This window comes from Phyllobates terribilis, unplaced genomic scaffold (assembly GCF_046119375.1).
Source record: "Phyllobates terribilis strain yellow unplaced genomic scaffold, ASM4611937v1 Scaffold_1__5_contigs__length_1240528914, whole genome shotgun sequence".
In the NCBI taxonomy this organism is placed as follows: domain Eukaryota; kingdom Metazoa; phylum Chordata; class Amphibia; order Anura; family Dendrobatidae; genus Phyllobates; species Phyllobates terribilis.
In genome coordinates, this window is record NW_027362761.1 from 65440266 (window position 1) to 65450248 (window position 9983).

Consider the following 9983-nt stretch of genomic DNA (forward strand, 5'->3'; position numbering starts at 1 on the left):
CTTCTGCGACCAATAGCCTTCTAGAGTGGGGGAGCTTCCATCCTCCGCCTCTAAAAAGAGGCATTCCTAAGGGACAGTTCCTTAGGGTGCGGAGGAACTGTTCCTCGTGGAATGACTTTCAATCTGAGTCATGTAATCTATCTCATAGGCTTAGAACTAGGGGTTATCCTGAAGGAGTAATAGATAAGGCATATCAACAGGCAAGGACGACAGATAGATCGTCCCTCCTTACTCCAAGAGACAGATGCAACTCTGAGTCCATCACACGACTGATAGGTACCTATGATGATCAGTCAAGAAAAGTAATGGGCATTCTTGAAAAGTACTGGGGGATCCTACGAGCAGATCCGGATGTGGCGGGCTTGGTCTCAAAAACACCCTCGGTTACATATAGGAGGGGGAGATCCGTGAAGGATACAGTTGTACACAGTCACTTTACGCCTCAGATAAAGGAGGTCACATGGTTGAGAAGTAGGTCTAAGGGTACGTTCAGATGTGGTCACTGCTCCTTCTGTAAATTTGTCACACCTTCAAAGAGTTTTGTGAGTGCAGTGACCAAACGCACATACGAGATGAAAGATTTCGCCAACTGCAAAACGTCAGGAGTGGTGTACCTCTGCACGTGTACGTGTCCAATGGATTATATCGGGAAAACGAAACGTGAATTACGCGTCCGGATAGGCGAGCACCTTGGAGACGTTAGGCATGGCAGAGATACACCACTCGCCAGACATGTAATATCTAAACATGGGGGTGATGTGAGATGCATTTCGTTTAGGGTTTTGGAGGTTGTGGCACGGTCAATCAGGCAGGGTGACTGGAATAAAAAAATACTCCAACGGGAGGCCCGTTGGATCTTTTGGATGGAGTCAATGGCCCCTGGGGGCATTAATGAACAGTTGAGCTTCTCGAGTTTTATCTGATTCCAAGAATGTGATATTAGGGGCCGAATAGAACCAGCATATATGGTATTGGTCTAATGATCACCATATGTATATACCCATTGTGGTTAAATATGTATTTATATTTCTGGGACTTATTTTTCTCCTATTCTAACAGCGTTAAATACTCTGTGGATGATAAATAACATTGTAATATGTGGATAACACTTTAATTATATAATAGTCAGACTCCAACCTTCCTGTTTATTATATACTGAATGCTTTTGTCCCCCGATGTACAGCGTATATATTTATTTTGCGCTGAATAACTTCTGGACATCTTAGCCCTGGTGCCGACCTGTCCGTCTATGGCACTCTAAGTATATGGGGTATGTTGGTGGGAGGTGTGCCCGTCTGGCCGGCGTCTGCATTGCTGGCTACCATGACAACCACTGACAAACGTTTATGGGGATGGGTGCAGACCCTGCCTCCTAACCATGTACCGCCACATTTGGATGACATCATATCCTGGTGGACGCTAGTTAGGCACCGTTACTTCTGGGTGCGTGCGCTCCAGATGCGCTTCAGATATTCTGATGCAGTCTGGTGACGTCATTTCCGGTGGGCGTCATTAGCATATCGTCACTTCCGGGTGCGTGCGTTTCATGTGCGGTCCACGGACCTGCATTTGGCGGTGGACGCCGGACATGTGTACGATGACAGCAGTACACAGGTTTTTGCGATTATTACTAATTGTGGGACTGAGCTGAGTTTATAAGGGAGGTATATGGGCAGGAATTCTCTACACATGCAGCATTGTCTGGCAATCTGGGGTGAGGGATTGAAGTCCTCCCCAGATCCCCTGATGAACCCTGGTGGAAACTAGGGGGAAACGCGTTGGGACTACTAAGGATAAGTGTCATTTTTTTACTTATTAATGATATCTACTTTCTGACCTGCTGGAATTGGGGACCATTTAGGTTTAGTGTTACTGTTTATTTATTAATGAAAATGTATATTCTGATTGCCATTTTCTAGTCTTTTGAATAGGGACTAACAATGATGAGTGTCTCTCTTTCGATAATCTATTATTTGACTGTTGGGACTAGGGACCATCAAGGCTAAGTGCTATTGTTTACTTACTAATGGATATTTATATTCTGATTACTACATTCTAGTTATTTGAAAAGGTATAGGGACTAATAATGATAAGTGTCTTTCTTTCTGTCTACTATTATGTACATCTATGACAGATAGAGTTTGGACCCGATACTCTGATATAGATATTATGCTTTTTCGATACTCTGATATAGATATTATGCTTTTTCAAATACCAATACTTAAATCCCATTTGATGTATGGGAAGACATTTACCTGGGTGGGATTCTGTTTTTGGAGCCCCCTTTGAGGTATATAGCTGGATTATCAAAGTGGAGCATGTGTTCATATTTGACTGCTCTGGCTGCTATTTGATTTGATTTGGCTATGGAAAAACAAGCACTGTGCTCCTCTACCCTAGAGCATTTATGTTTACCCGACCAAATGAATTTGGCCATCTATAATCATTGACTTATTATCGGTTTCTGTACTTATACGTTCACTTTTTCTACCCTTTCTCACTATTGTGGTTTTGTTTAATTTAAGACAAGGGTCCTTGTAGGGACATTAGGGATACCGACGTTGAGCGGGGCGCCACGAAGTACAAATTAGGGTGCCAACCTCCGCTGTCAGGTAGGGACAGGATTTAGGGACATAACAGGGACAGCTTTAATTTGTATTCCCTCCCGGTCGGTGTATTACCTGATTCTATATGTCCTATCATTTAGAGTATTATTGTTGTTTGTCTATGGACTTTTAGGTCCTTTTTAGAGATTATTAATAAAAGTTATCTTTTAGGGGGGCTGTGGGTCTGCTGGTTGTCTCTATTTATTAGGCCCCTCATGTGATATTTTGTCTAGGTGTTTAATTGATTTTCTAGTATGGCTGGTTTCTTATCAGGCCCTTTTGATACTAATAAATGGATGGATGATGCTCGAGAGGTTTTTTCTGAAGCTAAATTGGAGAATAGCTCCTCAGCAACTCCTACCCTAAAAGCAGTGTTTATTGAGCTTCTGAGTGCGTTTAAAGACAACATTAAATCTTGGTGGGAGGTACAATCCCTTGAGAGTTATATTAAACAAAAAATAGTCCCAAGAGGCCTGAGAATACACATTGCACCAGCACAAAGGTGTAGAACTCCGGGTCTGTTGTCTAGGTGGGAGGAGGAGTCTACAGCTTCCTCCGTTAGGTTTATGCAGATTCTATTGAATGAGGAAAAAATAACATTGGAAAGAACTTCTAGTAGACTGAGAGAGCTAACTGAGGAAGTATTGAAACATAGGACTAACCCTGATTTTTCTAACAAGGAGGATAATCTAAAAACTGCGGTTGAACGCTTTCAACTGAATATCAAAGATAGAAAACATAAGAGGTTTTTGAGGGACTGTACAGACTTTCGTGAAAAGCGTGCCTATCCAGGCCTAAGTGAGGGGGCTAATTTCCCTGTAGATATCTCCTCCTCCGACCCTGAGTCCTCAGACGCTGAAGGGGGATTAAGGCACCTCAGTGGTAAGGCTAACCATAGAGGTAGGGGACGAGGGAGGAGGGGCTATCAAAGGAGATGGCAGGGACAAATTTTGGAACAAAGAGGGGGCAGTCTTATATCCCCACCTGCACAGTCCTCCTCTTCCTCATCGTCTTTTTTAGAAACAAGGGGCCTCCTTTCTTACAAACTGCGGGAACGCACTGGGCCCCAAACACACAGGTAGTGGGTTATAGGACTAATGATTTTCCAGAGGATAGTGAAAACCAGATAATTAATATATCTTCTTATGTTTTGTCTGATTGTGAGAGGTCTGTCCTCCGGAAAGGCCTCACATTTGTCCCAACAACGAGATTTGACCCTTTTTCTTGGATAAAAGATATTAACCTCTTTACCAGAAAATTAAAATGGAGAAAGTTTTTTCTGCATAATGACAGATTGAAGTGCCAACATTTGGGCATATCCCTGGATGATCTCCCGGACGTGTTAACATTATCAGATGAGGGACAGAGGAGTCCTGGCCTCGGACCCTTCTCTGATCTGAAACCTAGGAGTACTAGGATGCCCCCAGTCGGCGACATAGGGGGCATCGATATCTTCCTTAAATTGGTTTCTGAAGAGATCCGCAATATTAACCCAAGATATAAACCAGCACGTTCTAATTTGTCTGTGGGGGAAAAAAGGGCATTGGAATCCCTGGGTGCTAATAATGCAGTAGTGCTGAAGCCCTCTGATAAGGGCGGCAACATTGTTGTCTTGGACGACACCCAGTACATTGAAATGTGTCAGGGTCTCCTATCAGATGTGTCCACATACGAAGTCTTACGGAAGGATCCCAGCAGTGAATATATGGTGGGACTATCTAAGATTCTGTCATGTGCACTGACAATGAATCTGCTCTCGAAAAATGAATATGATTTTCTCATTCCGAAATGGCCTGTAACAGCGACCTTCTATGCACTTCCCAAGATACACAAGGGCATCAGCCCCCTCAAAGGAAGACCTATTGTTGCAGGGATTGATGCCCTGTGCCAAAATTCGAGTGTGTATTTGGATAAGGTCTTGAGACCATTTGTCCTGGCCCTCCCATCATATCTGAGGGATACTATGGACCTTTTGAACAAACTAGAAGGTGTGTCCATTGATTCCAATACGATTTTGGCCTCAATTGATGTTGAGGCTTTGTATAGCAGCATTCGACACGAAGTGGGCTTAACAGCCGTTGAATACTATTTGAAAAGTAGAGGGACACACCTGAGGCCACACAATAAATTTCTCCTGGAACTTTTGGATTTTGTACTACGACATAATTTTTTTCTATATAATGGGAGATACTACCACCAACTCAGGGGCACAGCGATGGGGAGCCCTTGTGCCCCTACGTACGCTAATCTGCTCCTGGGTTGGTGGGAGGATACTGTCGTGTTCAGAGACGAGGATGTCGTCTGGGCCCCACGGATACTTTTCTGGGGCAGATATATTGACGACATCCTCGTCCTGTGGGCAGGGGATGAGGCATCTTTTCGGACGTTCGTGACACATCTGAATGTAAACCCTTTTGGACTATCCTTCACATGCGAGGTGGGAGTGGACGAGATCTCCTTCCTTGATTTAAAAATCTCAAGAAATGGTGATGGCACTTTAAAAACTTCACTGTATCGTAAACCTTCTGCGACCAATAGCCTTCTAGAGTGGGGGAGCTTCCATCCTCCGCCTCTAAAAAGAGGCATTCCTAAGGGACAGTTCCTTAGGGTGCGGAGGAACTGTTCCTCGTGGAATGACTTTCAATCTGAGTCATGTAATCTATCTCATAGGCTTAGAACTAGGGGTTATCCTGAAGGAGTAATAGATAAGGCATATCAACAGGCAAGGACGACAGATAGATCGTCCCTCCTTACTCCAAGAGACAGATGCAACTCTGAGTCCATCACACGACTGATAGGTACCTATGATGATCAGTCAAGAAAAGTAATGGGCATTCTTGAAAAGTACTGGGGGATCCTACGAGCAGATCCGGATGTGGCGGGCTTGGTCTCAAAAACACCCTCGGTTACATATAGGAGGGGGAGATCCGTGAAGGATCCAGTTGTACACAGTCACTTTACGCCTCAGATAAAGGAGGTCACATGGTTGAGAAGTAGGTCTAAGGGTACGTTCAGATGTGGTCACTGCTCCTTCTGTAAATTTGTCACACCTTCAAAGAGTTTTGTGAGTGCAGTGACCAAACGCACATACGAGATGAAAGATTTCGCCAACTGCAAAACGTCAGGAGTGGTGTACCTATGCACGTGTACGTGTCCAATGGATTATATCGGGAAAACGAAACGTGAATTACGCGTCCGGATAGGCGAGCACCTTGGAGACGTTAGGCATGGCAGAGATACACCACTCGCCAGACATGTAATATCTAAACATGGGGGTGATGTGACATGCATTTCGTTTAGGGTTTTGGAGGTTGTGGCACGGTCAATCAGGCAGGGTGAATGGAATAAAAAAATACTCCAACGGGAGGCCCGTTGGATCTTTTGGATGGAGTCAATGGCCCCTGGGGGCATTAATGAACAGTTGAGCTTCTCGAGTTTTATCTGATTCCAAGAATGTGATATTAGGGGCCGAATAGAACCAGCATATATGGTATTGGTCTAATGATCACCATATGTATATACCCATTGTGGTTAAATATGTATTTATATTTCTGGGACTTATTTTTCTCCTATTCTAACAGCGTTAAATACTCTGTGGATGATAAATAACATTGTAATATGTGGATAACACTTTAATTATATAATAGTCAGACTCCAACCTTCCTGTTTATTATATACGGAATGCTTTTGTCCCCCGATGTACAGCGTATATATTTATTTTGCGCTGAATAACTTCTGGACATCTTAGCCCTGGTGCCGACCTGTCCGTCTATGGCACTCTAAGTATATGGGGTATGTTGGTGGGAGGTGTGCCCGTCTGGCCGGCGTCTGCATTGCTGGCTACCATGACAACCACTGACAAACGTTTATGGGGATGGGTGCAGACCCTGCCTCCTAACCATGTACCGCCACATTTGGATGACATCATATCCTGGTGGACGCTAGTTAGGCACCGTTACTTCCGGGTGCGTGCGCTCCAGATGCGCTTCAGATATTCTGATGCAGTCTGGTGACGTCATTTCCGGTGGGCGTCATTAGCATATCGTCACTTCCGGGTGCGTGCGTTTCATGTGCGGTCCACGGACCTGCATTTGGCGGTGGACGCCGGACATGTGTACGATGACAGCAGTACACAGGTTTTTGCGATTATTACTAATTGTGGGGCTGAGCTGAGTTTATAAGGGAGGTATATGGGCAGGAATTCTCTACACATGCAGCATTGTCTGGCAATCTGGGGTGAGGGATTGAAGTCCTCCCCAGATCCCCTGATGAACCCTGGTGGAAACTAGGGGGAAACGCGTTGGGACTACTAAGGATAAGTGTCATTTTTTTACTTATTAATGATATCTACTTTCTGACCTGCTGGAATTGGGGACCATTTAGGTTTAGTGTTACTGTTTATTTATTAATGAAAATGTATATTCTGATTGCCATTTTCTAGTCTTTTGAATAGGGACTAACAATGATGAGTGTCTCTCTTTCGATAATCTATTATTTGACTGTTGGGACTAGGGACCATCAAGGCTAAGTGCTATTGTTTACTTACTAATGGATATTTATATTCTGATTACTACATTCTAGTTATTTGAAAAGGTATAGGGACTAATAATGATAAGTGTCTTTCTTTCTGTCTACTATTATGTACATCTATGACAGATAGAGTTTGGACCCGATACTCTGATATAGATATTATGCTTTTTCGATACTCTGATATAGATATTATGCTTTTTCAAATACCAATACTTAAATCCCATTTGATGTATGGGGAGACATTTACCTGGGTGGGATTCTGTTTTTGGAGCCCCCTTTGAGGTATATAGCTGGATTATCAAAGTGGAGCATGTGTTCATATTTGACTGCTCTGGCTGCTATTTGATTTGATTTGGCTATGGAAAAACAAGCACTGTGCTCCTCTACCCTAGAGCATTTATGTTTACCCGACCAAATGAATTTGGCCATCTATAATCACTGACTTATTATCGGTTTCTGTACTTATACGTTCACTTTTTCTACCCTTTCTCACTATTGTGGTTTTGTTTAATTTAAGACAAGGGTCCTTGTAGGGACATTAGGGATACCGACGTTGAGCGGGGGCGCCACGAAGTACAAATTAGGGTGCCAACCTCCGCTGTCAGGTAGGGACAGGATTTAGGGACATAACAGGGACAGCTTTAATTTGTATTCCCTCCCGGTCGGTGTATTACCTGATTCTATATGTCCTATCATTTAGAGTATTATTGTTGTTTGTCTATGGACTTTTAGGTCCTTTTTAGAGATTATTAATAAAAGTTATTTTTTAGGGGGGCTGTGGGTCTGCTGGTTGTCTCTATTTATTAGGCCCCTCATGTGATATTTTGTCTAGGTGTTTAGCTGAAAGAGAGGCCAGGGGGAGGAGAGTTGAGTCCAGCTTAGAAGCAGGGGAGGGCAGGATCCAGAGAGTTTAACTGTTCCAGCAGCCCAGAATCTTTGTTCTTGGAGAGGTTGTGACATCAAGACATGTGGGACAAGTCTATCAACCAAGAGAAGGCCCACAAACCTCCCATGTGACAGCCCTTCCCCCGAAAGCCAGATCATCCATCTAAACCGGTAACTGACTTGTAATAACTGCTTTATACCTTTTGTACCCATGCTTTTGTGCTTGTAACTCTGACCACTGTATATGTATAACCCTTATGTATATAGCGTATTGTTTGGTGTGCCCTTATGGCGATTAAATATATAATTTTATCTTGGGCTGTTCTTTTATCTCGATCCACGAACCTTACGCCTGTTGTTCAGTCCAATGAACAAGCTACCGGGCTGGTTTCTAGCCCGATATACTCCGTTATATCAAATAGAAACTGGTGGCAGCTCTCCCAGGCTGACTAGGCTCTGCTTCACTGGAGCTAGTGAGCGGAGCCTCTCAGCCTGTCAGGGTTGTGGGCAAGTGTGGTGCCACGTCAGTGACTGAGTGGGCCTCCTCTACCCACTTCCTGGTGCCTTCCTGTCCCATGTGCATAACGTTGGATGCGTTGCAAAGTCTGACTTTCAGGGATTAGTTTCTTTACTGACATTTCTGAATGTTCCTATTAGGCTACGTTCACATGTTCAGTATTTGGTCAGTATTTTACCTGAATATTTGTAAGCCAAAACCTGGAGTTGAACAATCAGAGGAAAAGTATAATAGAAACCCATCACCACTTCTGTATTTATCACCCACTCCTGGTTTTTGCTTACAAATATTGATGTAAAAAACTGACTGTCAGGACCATCAGTGACAACAAAAGGGAGATCACACAATACCTCACCGTTGCCGTCACTCTGTCAGGATTTCGTCAGGGATCCGTGCTCACACGATCCAGACTACTCACTACGTAGTTATAGGCAAGCGAGCAGAAAGCGTACGGCGTCACACCTCCGCATTCCAATGCATGGAATATGTGTATACGACCCCGTGCGGTTACTGCCAGCTTCACGATAGCCCAATTAATATTATTCGCTGCCACCACCGGCCAGTTTGAACTATAATACAGGCCTGGTCTGACGCCTGCTTTCTGGTAGTGTATATGGCTTCGGGGGAGGGAACGATTACAGAACAAAAGAAACAGGACTATTAAATTTTATATTTAATCTAAAAGGGAGGCAGTGTTTATGAAAAATATACAAGATGTTACAAATGGAGACATTACAAAGGAGAGTCTTTGTGCACCTGTAAAGGGTGTTTTCTGGAGGCCACGGGCCAGCACTAGATCGAATCCAATTCGGGTTATCGCTTTTCTGCCTTTTGGCTAAGATCAAGTGTAGTATCTGTTCTTATCAGTTTAATATCTGATACGTCCCCTATCTGGGGACCATATATTAAAAGGATTTTTAGAACAGGGAGATAGAAAAAGAGCTTGCTCTGTCCACTCCACGCATTGACCTGGTATTGCAGTACCTCCACGACTGGTGCGCCCCTTTCCTAATCAAGTCTCCAAAGTCAGAACGAATTTAAATCGATGTATCTCATTTATTTGGATTGGTTGTCTATTTTTGGGTGATTTTTTTGTCTTTGCTCTTTTTTCCCTCATTTGGTATTTCACGTTAAGAGTTGCAGAAGCCAGGTGACAAACTCATTTCGGCTTAATTTGTCCATCTCTGCTACATTTAGCATGTGTGCATTGCTTTTACCAATGTTATCTATTGTATTGCAATGCAGTGCAATGCAATCTATCTATCTATCTATCTATCTATCTATCTATCTATCGCTTCTTTCCTTCCCTTTGGACAAATAGTCATTTCAGACAAGGTTTTTTGTGTGTTTTTCCACCTACAGGTGGTGTGATAAGCTGCAACAGTGTATTTGTCCTTTGGTATATTGTTGCACACACACCACCTACTTAGCCAGTGGCCTTGTCA

The 9983-nt window shown here is 43.5% G+C and overlaps 1 non-coding gene across 1 annotated transcript; it reads left to right on the top strand.

Moving 5' to 3' along the window:
- The first annotated feature begins 9353 nt into the window (after positions 1 to 9353).
- On the top strand, positions 9354 to 9544 carry LOC141174630 (U2 spliceosomal RNA). Its single transcript, XR_012252927.1, has one exon. It is a non-coding gene; the product is annotated as a U2 spliceosomal RNA (small nuclear RNA).
- Positions 9545 to 9983: the final 439 nt, after the last annotated feature.